Here is a 24,427-nt window from a genome sequence, read left to right as displayed (position 1 = left end):
ACTGAGGAAACCAGAATTGAAAGAGACATGTGTACCCCAATGTTCATTGCAGCACTGTTTACAATAGCTAGGACATGGAAACAACCTAGGTGTCCATTGACAGACGAATGGATAAGAAAGCTGTGGTACATATACACAATGGAATATTACTCAGCTATTAAAAAGAACACATTTAAATCAGTTCTAATGAGGTGGATGAAACTGGAGTCTATTATATGGAGTGAAATAAGTCAGAAAGAAAAACACCAATACAGTACATTAACGCATATATATGGAATTTAGAGAGATGGTAACAGTGACCCTATAAGCAAGACAGCAAAAGAGACACATATATAAAGAACAGACTTTTGGACTCTGTGGGAGAAGGCAAGGGTGGGATGATTTGAGAAAATAACATTGAAACATGTATATTGCCATATGTAAAAGAGATCACCAGCCCAAGTTTGATGCGTGAAACAGGACACTCAAAGCTGGTGCACTGGGACAACCCTGAGGGATGGGATGGGAGGGAGGTGGGAGAGAGATTCAGGATGGGAAACACATGTACACCCACGGCTGATTCACGTCAATGTATGGCAAAAACCACTACAGTATTGTAAAGTAATTAGCCTCCAATTAAAATAAATAAATAAATTAAAAAAAAAAGAGTCATGAGATAAAACTGCCAAATATATATATACTTGGAATACCATAAAAAGAAGAGAGAAAAGGGGGAAGAATATGCAAAGAGATAATGGCTGTGAATGTTCCAAAACTAAAGAAAGAATTCAAATCACAGATCCAGAAACATCTGAGAATACTGAACTGAATAAAACTTAGAAAAACTCATATAAAACTCGGAAACATACTCAGGAACATAATATTCAAATTGATAAAAATCAAAAATAAAGAAAAAAATCTTGAAATCAGAGAAAAATAAAAATGAATTATGATGCATTCTGTAATTTGCACAACCCTGAAATGCAGTATCCCAAGTGAATGAAATGGCTTTGCAACTGCGTGATTTTATTTATATGGCATTCTCAAATTTATGCCAAACTCTAAGCACAGAAAACATAAAAGTGGTTTCTAAGGGTTAGGGTGAAAAGTGATGAGAAAGGCTAGAGAGGGGTGGTAGGAAGATCTGTGGGTGATGGAAGTTGTGTATATCTTAATTATGGTGGTGACTGCATGACGGTACATACCTGTCAAACTTGCAGAATTGAGGAATGTAAATTGGAAAAGCCAGTATGGGAGTTCTTTAAAATACTAAAAGTAGGTTTCCATCTAATCCAACTATCCAAATCCTGGGCAAATATCTGGAAAAAATGAGAACTCTAATTCAAAAAGATACATGTACCCCTATGTGTATGGCAGCACTATATACAGTAGCCAAGACAAGGAAGCAATCAATATGTCCATCAACAAATGAATGGATGAAGAAAATACATAGGAGATGGAATATTATTCAGCCATAAAAAAGAATGAAATAATGCCACTTGCAGCAACATGGATGGGCTTAAAGATGAACATACTAAGTTATGTCAGACAAAGACAAATATCATATGATGCCAGTTATGTGTGAAATCTAAAAATAGTGTGCTTGACTGTGATATGGACAATCTAGCCTACAATCAAGGCGCTATCACTAAGGATGATGCAGTTCAAATTGTTTATTTTACTAGTTACAGAACTGAGTTTTGGAGAGATTAAATAACTTTCTTAATATGCAATATGAGTAGGGAGCTGGCTCTGAGAATCCATCCTGAAATTTCTGACTCTGTTATGTCATTAAGCAGTTAAATTTAAAATCAAAGCCATCTAAATTTTGATGGGGTCAAATTCCCTGGTACTTCTTTCTGGCCCTGTATTTGCCACCTACCACTCTGGGAATGCTATATTTCCTAATCCCCTAATGGTGTAGGGAGCCTTCATAGCAAGCACCGATGCTCTTTATTTTTGAGAGTCATGCTTGTAACAAACATTATGGTAATTAATGATATAAATGCAGATTTTTATGTCTTTGCTAAAATAGCTAGAGATAACACATTGTTAGTAGAAATCAGAGATTTTACCTTGTAAAACGTGGAACACTTTTTAGCATGCTATATCAAAAATCATTCTTTTCACCAATAAAAGAAAAAATAGTTGGCCGTATACATATGGTGATTTGAAAGAAACAGGGGGACATCCTAACGCCATAACAATGTTTCCTAAATAGTGGTCCAGTCTCTGTACTCCTGGAATGAGAATTCTGTGAATAAGAAGTTTCATTTCAGTGCTGCTAGTTTCTTTCTTACAGGAGGATAATGTTATATAATTTCTGTTGTATTATTTATTTTTAGTTTCTTTCCAGACTCTGTGTGTCCTAAGCATCTAAGCCATCCTGTGGATGTATAATTTTCAATCTAGTCTTAACTGCCAGATTCTTGCCTCTCTCTGAACCTAGCTTACTCCATTCCATTTGAAAGTCAGGGTGACATTAAAGCCTAATAAATTTTGGTTCTATCAGTGGCATAGCCCTGTAATGTGGGTAAGTTACTGAAATTGTGTAAAGTGAGTTAATAATATCTCATAAAACTTTCTTGAGAGTCTACTTAAATAAGAATGCCATCATCTAGAAGCTTTTCTCCCTGACTCTTTGTCTTAAATGTCTGTATTTTACACAGTTGGTGTTGCACTTCTGTGCTATCTGCTAGGCGTCTTCCATTTGCTTCTCCAAACCAGCTTCTATACTTCTCCAACCTGACGTTTTCCAACCTGGGGAATTCATTAATGGACTACTTTGCCATTTCACTATACGTGTAGAGTTTGTCCAATGAGAGGCTCCATAGAGTGGAGGTTGGGATGACTATGAGGTCAGTGTTTCTTTCTTCAGCTCCTTTGACAGGCTGAAGTGAACTGACTGTGTCTTTTACCAAAGATCAGAGCCTGTACTAGGAAGCCTTTTGCCTATTCCGTTTGTGTCTTAGATCTGGTAATGGCTCCTTCTCCTTGCCCCTTTAGAGCAAAGGTGGTCACCCTGCTGTAAGTAGCCTTGGAATACCACAGTATGTCATCTTGATGTCAGTTTTAATCTTGCCCATACTTTTGTAAACAGTACCTTTTAGGCATGATTGCTCCTGAATAACTCAAATATGGTATTATTCAAATAGTATTCAAATGCTCAAATTATCTTTCATCCCCACTGTCAGGCTCAGTTTCAGAAATACTCCAGGAACCTAAAAAATGGAGAAGAGAAAACTAGAGAGGAGGCACAGTGCTGTGATAACTCTGTCACTTCTCCATCAGGGATCAGCCCTCTATGGGGAACATGGCAAGAAAATAGATCAGAATAAAGATACATGCTTTCTTAACAAAAAAATAAATAAAGCCAATTTTTTTTCACATGGAAAAGTGTCTAAAAAAATGAAAACTAAATTACGTCACTTCAGCAAATTTGAAAGGTATAAAGAAAGGGAGATATTATTTATTGTAATGTAAACTGAACTGACAAAAAATTAAGAATAGTTACTTCTTAGGTGGTTCCTAGAATAGATTTATTAATGAAATCTTCCACCTGTATGGAGGGAGTGTGATGACTATATTTAAGGGGAAATATTCTCCTTAAATATACCAAAAATAATGTTTTTTTTTAAAATTATAACTAGCAGAAGATACAGGCCAGAAAATACCTTTTCAGTATTCCAATGAGAAACCCTCAATATTCAGGATGCATAAAATGTATAAAATAGAACACATCAATATTTTAGGTCACCAGATTTTTAAAAACTTCTTGATGTGATGTAACATTTGAATTGTTTATTCCTTTTAAGTGTCGGTATCCTAATCACAAGAATATGCAAAATAGGTCACTAACACCTACCACTCATGTCTGTTTTAAGAAATAACTAAATTCCATATGTACAGAGCTTGGCACAAAAAGGCATCACAAAAAAAGAGAAGAAAAAAAAAAAGATTTTCTTTCTCACTTTTTTGGACCAAAACATTTTGAGTTTGTTTGTCTCTCTCTTTACCACTACTTCCCTGGTGACTCAGTGGTAAAGAATCTGCCTGCAATACGAGAGACACAGATTTGATCCCAGGGTCAGAAAGATCTCCTGGGGAAAGAAATGGCAACCCACTCCAGTATTCTTGCCTGAGAAATCCCATGGACAGAGGAGCCTGGCGGGCTGCAACCCATGGGGTCACAGAGTCAGACACAACTTAGCAATTAAACAATGCTTACCGCTACATTTTGCCTCAGCTGTTTTCTTCTCCTAGACTGACCCCATTTCACATTTCAGTGTTTATCACAAATCTATATTCTACCAATCATTCTAGGAAGACATCCCAAAGACCACCTCACCCTTGAAGTCTTTCCAGATTCTCTTACCTGGATCCTTCCCTGCATTGTTTACTATTTGTTTGTAACACTGAAGATGTTACCAGTTACTAAATTAAACTAGAGTTGTTTTTAAATCGTTTATCTTCCAAAATACAAAATAAATTTTAGAGTTCTCACCAAGATGTTTCCTTGAGCATATGGAACTTAAAAGAATTATTTAGGTTGGGAATATAGATCTAATAAGAACAGAATAGGCCAAGATGTGGTATTAAAAATAACCTATATTTTTGAATGGGGAATGAGAAAATAATGCTGATAATCCATTACTGATAAGTATTCATCATCACCAATCACGGAGCAAATGAACCAGACACTTTAGAAGTAAGTATATAAAGTTGTGAAAGATGTGTGGTCTGTTTTGAAGAGGTTTATGTGATATGATTTTTTTTCTTATAGTAGAAGAGGATTTGCATTAATCCATCCACCTTCCCTTTCTGGAGATTGTCAGCATGTTTGCATATCAATTGCTTTGTGTTCTGAATACCATTTACAGCCATGAATTTTGTATTGATCACTGAACCACACAGAAGCAAACCCTAATCTCATCATCTTATTTGTAACAATCACTATCCCTTAAAAAAGAGAAACTTAATTCTCCTCCTTCCACTTCCAGGTACATATACCTCTGGGAGTATACTATATATACCAAAGTACCAGGGAATGACAGAGGATGAGATAGCTAGATAGCATCACTGACACAATGGACATGAATCTGAGCAAACTCTGGGAGATAATGAAGGATGGGGAGGCCTGGTGTGCTACAATTCATGGGGTCTCAAAGAGTCAGACATGACTTAGTGATGGAACAACAACAACCAGAGTAAAATGTTAATCCAAAAGACAAGCATAATTTATTTTCTAGAATGTTAGGTAATTTTAAATAGTAATTTTACATTAAAGTCTAGATACAGTATGGACTAGAAAGTTACAATAGTACATATCTTAAGACAAAATATCAGCGATCATGGAAATTGAACACTTATACTGGCTATCTCATCTTTTTTCTCAAGAGTCTTAGTTTACAAATAAATTCTCTGCTGCTCTTAGGAATTCTTCACTGGGAGAAAGTGAGTATACTTGCTTTAATTGATGATCAGATTATTAGGCCAGTGAGTGTTCAATTTGGACTTGCATCTGCCAGTCATCTGAAGGTCACATTAAAACATGGTTCCTCCACCAGCACAGAGTAGAGCGAGGAGAATATTCAGGTTTATTATTTGTGGATCTGGGATCGTGGGTTAAGGGATTTGGCTTCTATGTAGAGCTCTCAGAAGCTATGGAACATGTCATCCTAGGCAAGTTGAGTCAAGCCTGCTCACCCATTTCTAACTAACTTTTAAGACGTGCTTTTAGATTGACTAAGATGATATTTTCTAAAACGTCTGCACAAGGCACTGTGAAGGCATCCTCAGTGGCTTAGTCTTTCAGAAAATCAATGTCAGAAACTCAGACCTAGTCATCTTGTAATATCAAACTACATCACTGTCCATTTCCAAACCTACTTTGCGAGGATTTAATATTATTTTGATGATGTTCTATTATATAAATATTGTACAGAAACACCCCCCACCAAACTTGAGATGCAAACGGAATAAGCTGTATGCTCTTAATCTTGCCCATTTTATTTCATTATTTAGATGCTCTCTGCTTTCAGTTTTCTGAATTAAAGACCATTTCTTTTCTTTCACTCTGCTTCTCTGGACATTGCTGGGCCTTCCCCAGTTTGGACATTCAATGGGCTCTTACAAAAACCCTTACCATAAGCAGCAATCATAAAATTCAGAGCAAATGTAGAATTTGACATTGCCCCTACTTAGAAGACAAACTTCATGTATAGCAGAGGGTAACTGATAACTGCTTGAGGCAATCATAGTCATACCCCAGTTGTATATTTGGACATAGAGTTTATAGAATAGTGGTTAAACATGTGATCTTTAATATTAAACAGGGCCAGGCTTAACTTTACCCCGTGACATTTAATAAAAGTTTAATTTGGGGTGAATTATTTGAGTAAATCAAGTTTGCTAATCTGTAAAATGGGTACAATGGGAATGCTGATCTTATAAATTTGTCATGTTAATGAAATGGGACCATACTTGTATGACACAAATATAGTCTTTATTAATATGATGTTAGTGTTCTGTTTCCAAACATTCATCATTTTCTTTACTTTCTTCCTGTTTCTTCTTTGTAGGGCTAAATTTTGTGATGATTATCCTGAAAATTTTTCTTTCAGTTTCTAAAATTCTATTGTCCTACCTAGCGGGGACCTCTTCACACCTACTTTGACCAGCCTCTTTGGACACTAGACTCCCCTGTGCATTCTAGTTTGTTTAGATACTCTGATTTTGTTATCAGCTTCATTCCATAATCTATAATACACTTTTTTTCCATACAAATTGTTTTTTGTTTTACTCTCTCACCTGCACACCAGTCTAGTCACTTTGTTAATTGTGCATCTTGGCTCTTAGTAGTAGTGTTAGTTGCTCAATCGTGTCCAACTCTTTGCCATCCCATGGACTTTAGCCTGCCAGGCTCCTCTGTCCGTGGGATTCTCCAGACAAGAATCCTGGAGTGGGTTACCATGCCCTTCTCCAGGGGATCTTCCTGACCCAGGGATCAAACCTGGGTTTCCTTCACTGCAGGCAGATTCTTTATCATCTGAGTCACCAAGAAAGCCCAAAGTGTTAGCTGCTCAGTCGTGTCCAAATTTTTATGACCTCGTGGGCTGTAATAGAATACTGGAGTGGGTAACCATTCCTTTCTCCAGGAGATCGTCTGACCCAGGGATTGAACCCAGATCTCCAATGTTGCAGACAGGTTCTCTACTGTCTGAGCCACCAGAGAAGTCCATCTTGGCTCTTGGACTCTTCTTACATACTATCTGTAGCTGTATGCTACAAATGCCAACTCATGGACTGTGAAATCTGTCTAGCAATCCAGGGTTTCATGACTCCTTTATGCCTTCTTCTCTTTCTTGAGACTAAAGAGTGCTAGGGTTAGTCACTCAGTTATGTCTGACTCTTTGCAACCCCCATGGACTGTAGCCTGCCAGGAGTCTTCTGTCTATAGAATTCTCCATGCAAGGATATTGGAGTGAATAGCCATTCCCTTCTCTAGGGGATATTCCCAACCCAGGGATCGAACCCAGATCTCCTTCATAGCAGGCAGATTATCATCTAAGCCACCATGGAAGCCCAGAAGAGTCAGATATTATTTTTTCCTATAGAAGAGTGTAGTTCAATAGGAAAAAAAAAATCAGACTGAAAATCATTAGCTTTTCAACCTTCCTTAAAAGTCTTCAAGACAAAATTTTCATCTATCTTGGCACATGCCAAAATGATTTTATTCTTCACCTCGGTTAGAATACATAGGCTTTTCTTCTCTTCAAAGCTGACTGATTCAATATTAGTATTATGGATGACACCTAAGGCAAGAAATCAAGTTGTTTTATGCCATATTTGTTTGCTGATTTCTAAGAAGTCTTTATTCAGAAATTTATTTGAAAGCTTGAGAAAAACTTAGGGTAGATCTTAGGTGGATAAGAGCAGCACAGAGAAAGGAGTAATAGCCTCTATTCATAATGAGAAGCCAAGATAATTATTTTATAGTCTAGGCCTTGATAACTATCCAGAAAAAATATTTATTACAAACTTTCTGCTTTCAGAACCTGTTCTAGTACCTAAGGCATTGATGAAGAATATCAGCAATTAGATAAAGATCCCCTTAAGATGAAATGGTACTCAAGATTAATAAGAACTATAAGTAGAACAGTTTCATTCCTTGTGATCTGAGAGGTAGAAGGAACTTTCCTCATATTCCTAGTTAAAATATCGACCTACTCCACTTGGTCATATATCAGTTATTTATACCTCAGATTCAAATTATGGGAATATATTTCTTCCAAAAGGGGCTTTCCCCCTTTCAGATTACATATAATACTGAAAGGAGCGAGCATCGTATTTATACTATTCTTATGCTTTTCTGATGGGTTAATGAATTGCTATTGTGCTCTTCAGTCTGATGGACAATTCAAAGCAGATAAATATAGGCAAGGAGAGAAGAAAATAAGAGTATTGGACATCTACATGTGAGTAGAAAGGTGAGTAGAGAGGAAATAGGAAGGCACTGAAGGTAAACTAGGTTTATTTCATCATTTGGGTAGTACGTTTTTCTGCATCAGTTTAGTTCAGTTCAGTTGCTCAGCAATGTCTGACTCTTTGCAACCCCATGGACTGCAACATACCAGGCTTCCCTGTCCATCACCAATTGCCAGAGCTTGCTCAAACTCATGTCCATCACGTCAGTGATGCGATCCAACCATCTCATTCTCTGTCATCTGCTTCTTCTTCCTCCTTCAATCTTTCCCAGCATCAGGGTCTTTCCAGTGAGTCAGTTCTTTCCATCAGGTGGCCAAAGTATTGAAGTTTCAGCTTCAGCATCATTCCCTCCAATGGATATTCAGGAATGATTTCCTTTAGGATTGACTGGTTGTATCTCTTTGCAGTCCAAGGGACTCTCAAGAGTCTTCTCCAACACCACAGTTCAAAAGCATCAGTTCTTCAGTGCTCAGCTTTCTTTATAGTTTAGCTCTCACATCCATACATGACTACTGGAAAAACCATAGTTGGCAAAGTAACATTTCTGGGTTTTAACATGCTGTCTAGGTTTGTCCTAGTTTTTCCTCCAAGGAGCAAGCATCTTTTAATTTCATGACTGCAGTCACTATCTACAGTGATTTTGGAGTCCAAGAAAAGAAAGTCTGTCACTGTTTCCATTTTTTCCCTTTTATTTGCCATGAAGTGATGGGACTGGATGCCATGATCTTAGTTTTTTGAATGTTGATGTTTAAGCCAGCTTTTTCACTCTTTTCTTTCACTTTCATCAAGAGGTTCTTCAGTTCCTCTTTGCTTTCTGTCATAAAGGTGGTGTCATCCACATATCTGAGGTTATTGATATTTCTCCTGGCAATCTTGATTCCAGCTTGTACCCAGCCTGGCATTTCGCATGATGTACTCTGCGTATAAGTTAAATAAGCAGGGTGACAATATACACCTTGACGTACTTCTTTCCCAATTTGGAACCAGTCCATTGTTCCATGTCCAGTTCTAACTGTTGCTTCTTTATCTGCATACAGATTTCTCAGGAGGCAGGTAAGGTGGTCATGTGTTCCCGTCTCTTTAAGGATTTTCCATAATTTGTAGTGATCCACACAGTGAAAGACTTTGGTGCAGTCAATAAGGCAGAAGTAGATGCTTTTTCTGGAATTCTCTTGATTTTTCTATGATACAACAGATGTTGGCAATTTGATCTCTGATTCTTCTGCCTTTTCTAAATCCAGCTTTAATATCTGGAAGTTCTCGGTTCACATATTGTTGTAGGCTGGCTTGGAGAATTTTGAACGTTACTTTGCTGGCATGTGAGATGAGTGAAATTGTGAAGTAGTTTGAAAATTCTTTGGCACTGCTTTTCTTTGGGATTAGAATGAAAACTGACCTTTTCCAGTCCTATGGTCACTGCTGAGTTTTCCAAATTTGCTGGCATATTGAGTATAGCACTTTCACAGCGTCATCTTTTAGGATTTGAAATAGATCAGCTGGAATTCCATCACCTCCATTAGCTTTGTTCATAGTGATCCTTCCTAAGGCCCACTTGACTTTGCATTCCAGGATGTCTGGCTCTAGGTGAGTGATCACACCATCATGATTATCTGAATTGTGAAGATCTTTTTTTGTCTAGTTCTTCTGTGTATTCTTGCCACCTCTTCTTAATATCTTCTGCTTCTGTTAGGTCCATACCATTTCTGTCCTTTATCGAGCCTATCTTTGCATCAAATGTTCCCTTGGTATCTGTAATTTTCTTGAAGATATCTCTAGTCTTTTCCATTCTGTTGTTTTCCTCTATTTCTTTGCACTGATCACTAAGGAAAGCTTTCTTATCTCTCCTTGCTATTCTTTGGAACTTTGCATTCAAATGGGTATATCTTTCCTGTTCTCCTTTGCCTTTCACTTTTCTTTTTATAGCTATTTGAGGCCTCCTCAGACAACCATTTTGCCTTTTTGTGTTTCTTTTTCTTAGGGATTGTCTTGATCACTGCCTCCTGTAAAATGTCAGGAACCTCTGTCCATAGTTCTTTCAGGCACTCTGTCTATCAGATCTAATCTCTTGAATCTAATCCCTTGAATCTACAGTCAGTTCCACTGTATAATCCTAAGGGCTTTGATTTATATCATACCTGAATGATCTAATGGTTTTCCCTACTTTCTTCATTTTAAGTCTGAATTTGACAATAAGTAGTTCATGTATATCAAATAATCATATTAAACAAGTTTATTATATTCAATATTTTATTAAAATATATAAAAGTGAAAAGAATTCAAAGAAAGTCCCTGCAAACTGTACTCATTTTGTGATGGGGAGGAAGTACTGCTATTAGGGTGGCAAAACATTTTTGTGTTAAACTGACAGGGACTGAAGAAAAGAAGAATCAAACAAGAAGAAGGAAACGTCTTCTTCGGCTTCCAGCCCTGAACTTCCCTCTAACTACTCCTGTTGGCACAGCCTATCAAAGAGCCAGCTGTCAAAGCATAGATGTGGTTGCAAAATTCCAGATAAGAGATAACAAAGGTCATCTCTTATCATAATTGACTCACAGGATCAATTCCACAGCTTCCTATTTTATACAGTTCAGCTGACTAGGACTTGGTGCAAACACACAGCAGGCAAAAAGAGGATATGATTCTAATGAAGGCATAGTTTTATTTCAATATATTATTAACACCAGGTTCACATGTGCTCGTTCATTTTCCAAAATAAAATGTTATTCACAGTGCAAGTGAAATTCAAGACGAATTCAAGAAATAGCCATTTCTATGCACAAAAGATTAAAATTTACATAGTCCTACAACATCAAAATTACATTTATTAATTATGCACCATGATATAAATGTTCAAGAAGAAATACCTGGGAGAGAATATGTTGGATCAACACCATGAAAACAACCATGATGAGAAGTCAGGGTTCATTTCAAAGACATGCTGCACACAGTTGCTTTCACACTGTGTTTTATTGAATTTCTTTGTCTTTGTGATATAACCTGCCTAAGAGAAAAAGAATAGAGATAAGTAAACTTTTAGATTTTCTTTAAGCCCAATAATTATATTTCTGTACATTATGGCACATCTAGAAAATGCTCCCAAGTAATTCCTCTGTCTGGTTACCTCAAGTCATTATCAAATCTTTGAAATGGACTCTCAAGGTCTATTTCACTTTCTCTGCTTTGTTACTAAAACACAGAATGAAGCAGAACAATGCCTCAAACTGACAGATGGTCAGTAAATTTTGTTAACTGGCACTTGACTGGATGGCTAGACGGAGGAAGGGTAAATGAAAGAATGCATAAATATGGAGTTTTCATGATTTGTTGTGAGGTGTATGAGAACTGTTGCTATATCCTACTTAAAAATTGAAAGATTGTGTGATGGTTAATTTCATGTATAACTGACTGGGCCACAGATAGAGTGCTAGAATATTTGGCTGAACATTATTCTGGCTGTTTCTGCGGGAGTGTTTTTAGATGAGATTTAAATTTAAATCCATGGACTGAGTAAAGCTGATTGCCATCCCTAATGTGGATGGGCTTCACCCAATCAGTTGAAGGAAGGCCTATTAAAAGCAAAAAGACCCGCTCTTGAATAAGAGAGAATTCCTCCTGTCAGACTACCTTCGAATTGGGACATGGGCTTTTCCGTGCCTTTGAGCTTCACAGGAAATATTGGTTCCTCTTCTCTTGAGCTTGCTGACCTTCACATAAGAAATAAACTGGGTGCTTCCTATTTAATAAGTCTTTGAAATGAGCTTAGAACTATGTCACTGAATCTCTTGGGGCTTCATCTTGCCAATTCACACTACAGACTTTGGGACTTCTCAGCCTCTATAGTCTCGTGAGACAATTCCTTATAATCTCTCTGTCTCTGTCTCCATCTCTCCCATGACCTCACATGTAGCTATAGATATAGATACACATAAACCCACATATAGACACACTGCATTACTCATACTTATTGGTCTTGTTTCTCTGGAGAACTCTGACTAATATGAATAGTGATTCAAATAAATGAAGCAAAGAGACAAAATAGAGATTGAAGAACTCCTGGCTTTTCAATTTGAACTTGCAATTTATATGCTCCCTTTCTCCTTTGATGCCACTGTTATAATAATTACTAGTACCACTAGCTGGAGATCCAACCAGCCCATTCTGAAGGAGATCAGCACTGGGATTTCTTTGAAAGGAATGATGCTAAAGCTGAAACTCCAGTACTTTGGCCACCTCATGCGAAGAGTTGACTCATTGGAAAAGACTCTGATGCTGGGAGGGATTGTGGGCAGGAGGAGAAGGGGACGACAGAGGATGAGATGGCTGTATGGCATCACTGACTCTATGGACGTGGGTCTGGGTGAACTCCGGGAGTTGGTGATGGACAGGGAGTCCTGGCATGCTGTGATTCATGGGGTCACAAAGAGTCGGACACGACTGAGCGACTGAACTGAACTGAACTGATCAGCCAACCATGTGCTATCCATTTTCCCTACTTTATCTCATTCATTGCTTTTGAAAAAATTTTTGAGGAGAAAACCTAAAGCTGAATGAATAATAACTTGCCTAACCTTACAAAGCTGATAAAAGATAAATGCTATATTCCAATCCATAGTCTTCTGATTTTAAATTTTGCATTCTTAACCAGTTTGGGCTTGAATATTAACTTACTGGGTTCTCTGCAACAAACTTGTCCTTATTGTCCACGTGTGGTTTCCTTACTTATGTAAAAATGAGTCATTGCATGTGATAATCCTCTACTGCTCCTTCTAGCTTTGATGGTCTGTGATTAAGTAATCCTTAAGAAGTAGATAAAAAGAATAGAGTACCTCAGCCACAGCTGGAATGGGACCAAACAAGTGCCATGCAATCCCAAATTCAGCACCTGATTAACACCTCTGCAGTGATGTGGGAGGGTTGACAGAAGCTCTCACAGAGCAGGGTGGAGACCTTTTGATTACCCAAAAGTATTGTGTCTACTGTTCTGATGTAGTGGTTGTCCCCATCAGTTTTAAAGTATTAAACTAAATAAGTAGAAAATTATGAAGTTAAAAATTAGCTTTTCTTTTTCCTTTGCACTTTGTCTCACCTCTCTGAATATCCCATGGTTTATCCTTTTCATGCTCTGGGTCCTCTTGTCCTGATCCCATCACCACCCAAAAGTTATTGACTCCATATATTTCTCCCTCTGATTCCCCTCTTCTTCTCTGTTTCTTCTGAATCCACATTCTTCATCTCACTTATTATTCCCTCAGGACTCTGAGGTCAAATCTGATGGACTAACCAGGTTTTCCAGAGTATCTGGCATAGATTATTAAATTTCACCAAGAAACAGAAGGTTCTGACAACAGATAACTTTATAATTTTACTCAATTATTTATTTTTGACTACGGTGAGTTTTTGTTGCTGTATAAGCTTTCTCTAGTTGCCATGAGTGGGGGCTACTCTCTAGTTTTAGTGCATGGGATTATCATTGTGGTGGCTTCTCTTGCTGGGGAACACAAGCTCTAGGCTCTCAGGCTTGAGTAGCTGCAGCTCACAAGCTCCAGAACACAGGCTCGATGCTTGTGGCATATGGGCTTAGTTACTTTGTGGCAAGTGGTATCATCTCCTATCAGGGATCAACCCCATGTCTCCTGTATTGGCAGGCAGATTCTTAATCATGGGACCACCAGGGAAGCCCCACCAGATAACTTTAGACAGGACTAAATTAGACATCATTGCATTTGATTCTTTATTATAGAACTTCTCAAAGCCTTTAATGTGTGTAAGCATGCTTCCTCAGTTGCTTCAGTCTTGTCCAATTCTTTGCGACTCTATGGATTGCAGTCTGCCAGGTGCCTCTGTCCATGGAATTCTCCAGGCAAGGATACTGAAGTGGGTTGCCATGCTCTCCTCCAGGAGGTCGTCCCAACCTGGGGATCAAACCCACATCTCCTGCATCCCAGGTGGATTCTTTACCCACCAAGCCTTTTGGGAAGTCCTCTGTAATATGTAAATGTGTCCAATTAAACTTCCAGTTAAGGTAAGGTGAATGTGTCCAATCAAGATTTATGCAATAGATATCATATTTTATTTTACTTAGATGCACTTCTTTCTTGAAGTATTCTGAAGGATTAAAGTTCTATAGGATACATTCTGGAAAATAGAAAAATAAAGATTTCCCAACATGTAAATTGATGCTTTTGAACTGTGGTGTTGGAGAAGACTCTTGAGAATCCCTTGGACTGCAAGGAGATCAAACCAATGGATCCTAAAGAAATCAACCCTGAATATTAAGCTCCAATACTTTGGTCACCAGATTTGAAGAGCCAATTCATTAGAAAAGACCCTGATGCTGGGAAAGATTGAAGGCAGGAGGAGAAGGGGACAACAGAGGATGAGATGTTTGGATGGCATCACTGACTCAATGGACATGAGTTTGAGAAAGCTCCAGGAGATGGTGAAGGACAGGGAAACCTGTGTGCTGCAGTCCATGGGGTCCCAAAGAGTCAGACACGACTGAGCAACTGAGCGACAACAACATGTAAATAACTCAATGCATTCACCTTTGCATAACACGCAATTAAACAGAAACTAACTTTCTTCAGATCATGGGGATAGGTACTAATGACTTCTCGCAAAATAGCAGTCTGTGAGGTAAAACCTAATTTGAGAAGAGTCAGCGAGGCCTAAGTATCTTAATTTTGTTGCATTCCAAGGCAAGGTGTCCCCAAATGTCCCTCAATGGCATACTGATAAGAAAGAGTGAATGCAAGAGGAACACGTTGACACTTCTCTCTGTCTTCTTAAAAGCAGGGATAAGAGTCTGATGTAAAAGGTGCTCTGTCAGCTTTTGAAGGTAGAAGAACACATTTTTTTGCCAGAAAGAAGGAACTTGGGGGATGAGAAGTTGGTATAAACTAACCTTGTTATTTAATTTACTACCTCACTTAAACTCTGTTTAGATTCTTCACTAACTGGGTACCTCAAACCTAAGTTTTTGGAATTCCCTGTTGGTCCAGTGGTTAAGTATCTGCCTGCCATTTCAGGGGACACAGGTTTGATCCCTGTGGGGCAACTAAGCCCATGCACCACAACTGCCAAGCCCACACTCTAGACTCCATGCCCCACAACAAGAGAAGCCACAACAGTGAGAAGCCTGCCCACTCCCTCTCCACTCGCCGCAACTAGAGAAAGCCCACGCACAGCAAGGAAGACCTAGCACAGCCAAAAATAAAATAAATACATAAATAATAAAAAGTCAAAGACTAAGTTTCTTTGTCCTGTCAATTACTTACAAACTTACTGTTTGTCTAAAATGTATAAATGCTGCCTGCTTTGGCCACTTCTTAGGTCCTAAGCTTTATGCGATCGATCTCCACGTGCAAAACTTAAAATTTGTTTCTTTTTCCCCTGTTAATCTGTCTTGAGTCATTTTCATGTTTAGTACCTGCACAAAAACTCAATACAGATAGAAGAGGAAATTTCCCTCTCTCTGACAACTATCACATGATCTAAAGAAACACCCTGCTTCTCCACCAAGGTAAATGTTGAAAATATTAAAGCAAATTATAACTTATGTGCTTTTCACAAATATAATGCATTCATTTATTCTTTAGCAATTTGGGTTTATAGAACTTAGTCATACCATAAAAATGTCACCGAGTCCAACCTTTAGCATATATTGTCTTTTGATATTATGAGACAGATCATGATGAATAAGCTGATTCAAATGTTGATTATATATATTCTTTCTCCACATGACATAGTTGACCTATTATAAGACAAGGAGTTATAGATCAAATAATATGTGCATATTAATACCAATATATTGTTGAATCCCACTCATAAAAACAGAGATCTGAGGTGACTGAGAGGTTGGAGTTTGGTCTGGTTTGGGGTAGAAGGCTGTAATTAGGAAGCTTGAAATCTGAGGCTTGGGTTGGATTTCTTTCTGGGCTTGACATTTTACATGTTAAGTTTAGCTCTGAACATAGGTCTCTGCGGGCAGATGGGGCTTGCTACCTTGGATTAAGTTCGCTTGTACTGACTCTTTTCTACTCCTGTGCTGTCCTGAAGTGATGGGGACTGGGCTATAAATCATTATATTGTTGTTGCTAAAGAAAATAACATGAGTGGATTTTGTTTTCACTTTAACTCATGGCAAAGGTATGGAAACATTTTTTTCTGAGTGCATTTTATTTTTATCTTCATTTTGTGAGTGTGTTTTTTTCCCTCTCCTTCTCATGAATGTTAAGCATTTTGAACTTTGTCAATATAATAAGTGAAAAAAATCTCATCATAGATTTTAAGAGGTTAAACATATTTTATTTATGCTTTATTTGCTATGTTATATATGCATATTCTTTGTTTTTTATTATTGTTTTGTATTTTTTTGTTGTTGTTATTCATTAAACTCTAAGGTTTATCTAGATTTTATTTGGGTTTTAGATGTGAAGTAAGAATCCATTTTTTTCCAGATAACTACCAAATCATCCATATTATTATCCATATTATCTTTCACTAAAATCCAGCATACTTGGGGACATTGCTTCCAGATTTTCTAGTTGCATTGATTAGTACCAGGATTACATTGCTTTAATTATTTTAGATCTGATTATATTTTGATACATTAATTTTCTAAGTTATATTTATTTACTTTCATATGAACTTCAGGGTTACTTTTCCAGTTTCCAAAAAGTATTAGTGGTTTTGTTTGGATTACGTACATTTTAAGAATGACTTAGAGACTGACACTTCTGGACTATCAAGTCTTTATATTCAAGAAGATAGTATGTCAAGTAATGAAATTTTTATTAACATTTTTTTTAAATATAAGCTTTATTTGGCTTTCACATGAAATTTTTACAAATTGTAGTTTAGTTTCAAGCCTATTGGATAGGAGAAAGCGAAAGTGAAAGCGTTAGTTACTCAGTCCTGTCCAACTCTTCGTGACCCCATGGACTATAGCCCACCAGGCTACTCTTTCCATAGAATTCTCCAGGCAAAAATACTGGGATGCGTAGCCAGTATCTGGCTACTCCAGGGAATCTCCCTGATCCAGAGATGGAACCCAAGTGTCCCGCATTGCAGGCAGACTCTTTACTGCTGAGCCTGTGAATATTTGTACTTAAAATTCTTCTCATAATAGGAGTTACTGTTTCTATAATAATTTCTTGAATTATTTAGAGTTTACTTTTAACCTAGATTCTGCTTTCATCATTTCATTTTTAACATTACTGACCAAATACTTATAGATGATTTTGTATGGGTAGAAACTCACTTATAGAGAAAGGCATGTCTTTAATAAAAGGACCAATTCTGAAAAATTCATGTAAAGCATAAACTAAAATAATTAAAAACAAAACAGACAATTGAGAGACAGTTGATTATATCAAAAATATGACTTGTAAAAATGTGAATCCCTAAAAACAGAACATGTTTGAGGATTGCTATTAGATTTTAAAGCTTTATTTAATCTTAATTGATTTTGAATTAGAATAGAGGAAGTGAAACAAATTCTAAATAAAATAATGATTAATGTAAACTGCTTATCTCAAATTAGAGCTAAACTCTAATATTTAGCAATGGTTTTACAGTTTCCTGACATGCTCCAGGGTAGATCTTGTCATTAGCTGACAGATAAACTAGTTAGAAAATGAGTTATCTAAATTTTTTTCCCCTATAGGAGTCATGCCTTATGGAGGGTATCAAAGAAAATACCTAACTGTTGAGATGTTGGGAAATGAGATAATATGCACCAGAAGGGAACATAGTCTGTGGATTTAGCTCTTAGCAGCATCTATTTCCCATGCTTGGTCTATACATGCTTGTTGAGTCAAATGTATAAGACAATGCCCAAATAGAATTCCTTGATATTAATTTTATAACTTTAACTAGTATGGCACATCCATTGTTGAAGTTCAGAAAAAGTCTAGATTTTTTTTTCATTTTCCTTTCAATCAGAAGTATTCTGAACATGTTGAGAAGAAGAGCAAAGAGTGAAAGAGCTAAGATATTAAAGATCAGTTTTACTCTTTAGAAAGGTGAAGGATGAAATATCTTGATGCAAAAGACAAATGGGCCATTTATTTGAACCCCAGAATCAGACAGATTTATCAAAGGAAACAGAGGTACCCAAAGTCCATAGATGAGATTGGCCCTGGAGAAGCAGACAAAAACATTCCCTTTCTGAAGTTAACTCCTCCCAGTAAGAAGAGCTGAATTGCCGTTAGGATGCCAAATCGTATTGACCAATTTTACCAATCAGAAATATCCTCCACCCACACCTCCCTCCCCAATGGTGAAATGAGTACATGAGCAGAGATATATTTAGGAGAGTCCTTATTGAAAATGGAAGGAAAAAAGGCTTCTCTCCCTACTTCCATCCTGCTTTTATATTTAGAAATATGACCTAATTGGAACCCTGCCAAAAAAATCTTGCTCAAATAACTGAGCAAGGAAAAACAAGACGTATTTTCACCCTGAAATTTCTATGTCCTTTGATGATCTTAACTTTAGATGGAAATGCTTGCTTTGGGTATCTGTTGTTTAAAAGGCAGCAACCAGGTCTAGATTTTTCCTGAAGCTGGAAATTGATCAGTAGCAGAGCTGACCTCATTTTTCTTGTTTTCAAGTAATTAGAAGAGTAATCACTAATTTCATAGACATGAGTTTGAGCAAACTCCAAGAGATGGTGAAGGACAGGGAAGCCTGGCATGCTGCAGTCCATGGGGTTGCAGAGTCCAAGATGACTGAGTGAGTGAACAACAACAGAGAAGGAATTCTTCTACTTAGTTGAAAACAAGAAGTTAGATTTCTTTCTTTTCAGGTGACATTTTCTAGATTTACTAGATGACCCAAACAAAACAACTGTTAAAATCATCAAAGCCGAAGACTAGAGCTCCAAGGACTGTTTATTTGGTCCTTATCATAGAACCAGTTTAGAAATAACATAGATTTGTGTACATTCTGGATCAGAAGCAAGATTTATCTGCAACAAAATGACAAATGGAAGGAAGAGTGTGGATCATCAGAAGACATCACATTCTTGGGGGGAAAAAAAAATTTTTTTTGGCAGTCCAGTAACCAGCAGTTACAACTCTGTGCTCTTTCACTGCCTAGCACCCAGGTTTGATTCCTGGTTGGGGAACTAAGATCCTACAAGCCCCAGCACATACTTTTTGGGAAAAAGCACATTTTAGAGGGGTTAAGAATAATAAATTTCTTCTGTTTAGTTGTATATACAAGTAGTTATGGGTTGTTTTGCTTTCCAAAGCATATAAAAGTAGGGGTAAATACATGATTTGAAGGAAAGGAATCAATAAAATGATTAATTTGGACTCATTCTTTAGCCACCAGGCACTGATCCAAGTAAGGGGCAGATGTAGAGTGAGCATGCTGTTGCAATGGAAGCATGGGTATGGGATTAACATCCCCATGGATCAAGGTACACATATTCATAGTTTTCCTATTATCATATTGATAACTTTGATGCTGTTTCCTCTTTCTTTCACCACTGAGTAACTAAAGGTAATCTTCTAATTGTTTACATTACTTGTCCAATAGACACATTATTAAACGTGTGCATGCATGCTAAGTCACTTCACTCAAGTCCAGCTCTTTACAATGCTATGGACTGTGGCGCACCAGGCTCCTCTGTCCATGGAATTCTCCAGGCAAAAATACTGGAGTGGGTTACCATACCAAGATCCAGGGGATTTTCCTGACCCAGGGATTGAACCCAGATCTCCTGTGGCTCCTGTACTGCAGGCTGATTCTTTACCCCTGAACCACTGGAGAAGCCTGCATTATTAAACATCATAGAATAAAAAGCTAGAAATTATTGTACCTCTCATCACTTTTGTAGCAATAGGAATTTTGGGTAACTTAAAAGCTAGCATATCTCCTTAATGAGCAATATGATGCTTCTTAATCAACATGGTGGCAAAAACAGACAAGTATTAAGTGGAATGTTATCATGGCATATGCTCTGTGGGTGGGACACATTCTTCTGTTGATCTGTCAAAATCTGCTCAATCAGTAGGAATTCTTGGACATTACACAAACAAGTTTGGAAGCAAAAAAATTACGTATATATATATATATAATTATAAAGCATACATATATAAATCAGTATATTAATGACAAATACATGCCAGCTATAATATCTTTTCCTTATATGAAAATGTTTAAAAATGTGGACCAAATAACAACTATATCTTTTGCTTTCTAACACATTCCATCAAGGAATGGTTCCATATTACAAAAATTCACATATCCTTCAAATTAATTTATAAATTCAGTGCATTTCTCAACTATACTTTGATGTCAATATTTTGGAAATTGGAAAAATATTACAAACATTTCTAAATAACTAGACTAATAAGAATAATTAGTTGTAGACTTTTGGATCGCAGCCATTCTGACTGGTGTGAAATGGTACCTCATAGTGGTTTTGATTTGCATTTCTCTGATAATGAGTGATGTTGAGCATCTTTTCATGTGTTTGTTAGCCATCTGTATGTCTTCTTTGGAGAAATGTCTATTTAGTTCTTTGGCCCATTTTTTGATTGGGTCATTTATTTTTCTGGAGTTGAGCTGTAGGAGTTGCTTGTATATTCTCGAGATTAGTTGTTTGTCAGTTGCTTCATTTGCTATTATCTTCTCCCATTCTGAAGGCTGTCTTTTCACCTTGCTAATAGTTTCCTTTGATGTGCAGAAGCTTCCAGAGGGATGGAATGGGGAGGGAGGAGGGAGGAGGGTTCAGGATGGGGAACACATGTATACCTGTGGCGGATTCATTTTGATATTTGGCAAATCTAATACAGTTATGTAAAGTTTAAAAATAAAATAAAATTTAAAAAAAAAAAAAAAAAAGAATAATTAGGATTTTTTTTTTTTTAGGAGAAACAATGAGAAATAATTTGCCCTGTTTCTTTAAATGATTTCCTGTGAGAACTTAAAGTATAACATGCATATAAAACTATCTAAAAAATAGCTTTGTATCTAAAGAGAATAGGACATAGACAGGATATGTAACAAAATGTTAATGGTTATCTTTCAATAGGAGACTTATGAGTCATTTTCTTTAGTTATATTTTTACAGTTTTTCTATAATTAAAATGCTTTATTTAGTGCAAATGATAGAAATTTAAAAATCATAGACCAATGAAATAAAATGATTTTAATAGCAATAAAAATTCTAATAAAGTATCATAAGATTATCAAACTATTTTGTAAATTAAATCAACAAATAATTTTTAAGTACCTGGAGTGGCTCAGTGGTAAATAATACGCCTGCCGATGTAGGAAATGGAGGAAACACAGGTTCGATCCCTGGGTCAGGAAGATCCCCTGGAGGAGGAAATGGCAACCCACTCCAGTATTTCTGCCTGGAGAATCCCATGGAGAGAGGAGCCATGCAGTCCAGGGGTCGGAAAAGAGTTGGACACAACCGAATGACCAAGTACCAGCACACTATGTGCTAGATATACAGTAGCTCTCTACTTCTTTTTCTTAAATATAAGATCAACATTTTTTCCTGTTTCTACATGCTTGAGTCAGATTTTTTTTTTTTTTTAAGATTTATTTATGTATTTTATTTTTTGGCTGTAGTGGGTCTTTATTGCTGCAAGAGGGCTTTCTCTGGCTGCAGTGAATGTGGGCTATTCTTTGCTGAGGTGCATGAGCTTTTCATTGTGGCGGCTTCTCTTGTTGTAAAGCATGGACTATAGGTGTGGGGCTTCAGTAGTTGCAGCAGATGGGCTCTAGAGTGTGGACTCAGTAGTTGCAGCGAACAGGCTTACTTGCTTTGAGGCATGTGGGATCTTCCCAGACCAGGGATCAAACTGGTGTCCCTTGCATTAAAAGGCAGATTCTTAACCACTGGACCACCAGGAAAGCCCTTGAGTCAGGTCTTGGAAATTCCTGGCTGAGAAGGATTGTGTCTTGGGACATCAACGTACCACTGGAGCCATTCTTTTCCTTCATCTTCAATTGTACAGTTCCTCTCTAAATCAACACAGGCAATATTCTTTGCTCAAGCTTCCTTAACATTATTGTGTTCAGTATTGTGATGCTCTTGAGTAATTGCCCAAGTGTGAAGTTAAGTTGAGGGATTCATAACTTTGGCTAAAAGAAATAAAGCCCATCTGTCACAAATTCACAGGCAGCTTGATTTACTTTTGTGCCTCTCAAATCCATCCAGTTTGTCTGTTTTATCTCAGAAAACAGCAACAAAATTTCTCTAGTTTTCTTATATGAAAGTTGAACTCTTTATACTGAATTGTACTGTATACCTTTGTACAGTGAAAAGACTAAAGCAAGAAGACTTAGATAACTCCAATGTGAGTCCCAGCCTTGCTCAAGCTTTGCCACGTGTATTAGGTAACCCTGAGCCAATCAGGGCACCTTGCAGGGGCTAGTTTCCTCATCTATAACATGCAAGTGTTCAAAGAAAATCTTTATAATCACTTTTTTCCCACTGTTATTAATAATCAAGTTCTTCAAATAGAGCAAATATTTTGTTTTCTGGTTTGTTAATTTTTAATATAAAAATCATTTAAATGATTTCTCAATATTAAATGCAAAATGTGGTCCTTCAGCAAGAGAGAGAAAAAATTCTACTATAATTATTGTTTATAAGCCATGAGGGCCAGGGAGGAAGGCAAAACAATTGTATGAATACCAACTGAGTGACTGATTTTGTTTATGTGTTTTACTTTTCTTCCTCCTCCACCTCTGTTTCCATCTCCTCCTCCTCCTTGTTTGTATCTAAGAACCTGGAAGTGATATGAGATTTTCTCTATCTTTGAAATTTCTTACTTATAATGTATTTATTACATTCACTGAAGGCTTTACTATTTTGACAAAAGATATTTAGGCTACCTGCCAGAATCCATTTGGCAAATAATAATTTTAGGCAGGTTTACAACTTCCTAGGAGAATCCCAGGGACGGCGGAGCCTGGTGGGCTGCCATCTATGGGGTCGCACAGAGTCAGACACGACTGAAGCGACTTAGCAGCAGCAGCAGCAGCAGGGAAAGAATGCCATCTTTTGTTGGTACTTTCAGAAACAGAGGTTATGTTTCCACCATGGTCCTTAAATATGCTGGCAATGTGAAAGGGGCCATGGACAATTCAGTATGCCTAATCCTAGCATGTGCCACATTTGACTGTTTGGCTGAAGCAAGATCCATTAATTAGATGATGCCATTATTCTTGAGGTCTAGCTTTACAAAATATCTCATTTCAAGGCTTTATCTTTGAAGTTTGGGTTCTGGAAGAGAGGATGATCGAGCCAGGAAGTCATAATTACTTTAGAAATGTCTCTCCAGGTTGAGACATTAATCATGTACATTAGTGGCTATTTTGGCTTGACTTGGAGGACCTTGTCATTAACTCTAATGGAGAAGATGCTTTTAGATTCCAAGTGGACCTTTTTGAAAATTTAAAATAATCCCTATTTCTTTTATGATTGAGACAGTAGATGGAACCATATAGATCTCAGGAACAAGAACAAGGAAACTTCCTAATTGTGAATGAATGAAGTGCTCTCATTTCAACATTACTGCCAAACTAGCTTTAATATTCAGGGTCACTTTGCAGAATTCAGACAATGTAGCATCAGTTAACATGTTAACTTCATGGGTTGTTTATAAGCATCATTGTAGAGCTATGTAAGGAAGAGTCAAGTGCACAACTACAATTGTCAATACATGGAAGCAACCTAAATGTCCATCAACAGAGGAATGGATAAAGAAGATGGATATATACAATGGAATATTGGTGGTGTTCAGTTGCACAGTCGTGTCCAGCTCTTTGTGACCCCATGTACTGCAGCACTCCAGGCATCTCTGTCCCTCACCATTTCCTGAAGTTTGCCCAAGTTCATGTCCACTGGATCAGTGATGCCATCTAGCCATCTCATCCTCTGATGCCCTCTTCTCCTTCTGCTGTCAATCTTTCCCAGTGTCAGGGA

At 37.3% G+C, this 24,427-nt stretch overlaps 2 long non-coding RNA genes across 2 annotated transcripts in view; one reads left to right on the top strand and one right to left on the bottom strand.

Moving 5' to 3' along the window:
• The first annotated feature begins 4,628 nt into the window (after positions 1-4,628).
• Positions 4,629-24,427, top strand: part of LOC129622454 (uncharacterized) — a 48,534-nt gene continuing 28,735 nt past the window's right edge. The window contains exon 1 of the long non-coding RNA XR_008699988.1: positions 4,629-4,687. This is a non-coding gene — a long non-coding RNA (uncharacterized LOC129622454). The remainder of the gene's footprint in view (positions 4,688-24,427) is intronic.
• LOC129622453 (uncharacterized) lies at positions 11,157-13,205 on the bottom strand. Its single transcript, XR_008699987.1, has 3 exons — positions 13,135-13,205; positions 12,091-12,170; positions 11,157-11,467 (listed from the first exon to the last, which is right to left on the bottom strand). It is a non-coding gene; the product is annotated as an uncharacterized LOC129622453 (long non-coding RNA).

Source organism: Bubalus kerabau, chromosome 11 (assembly GCF_029407905.1).
Source record: "Bubalus kerabau isolate K-KA32 ecotype Philippines breed swamp buffalo chromosome 11, PCC_UOA_SB_1v2, whole genome shotgun sequence".
Classification (NCBI taxonomy): Eukaryota; Metazoa; Chordata; class Mammalia; order Artiodactyla; family Bovidae; genus Bubalus; species Bubalus kerabau.
Note: the sequence above shows the minus strand (reverse complement) of the source record. Positions and strands in the feature narration are given on the sequence as shown.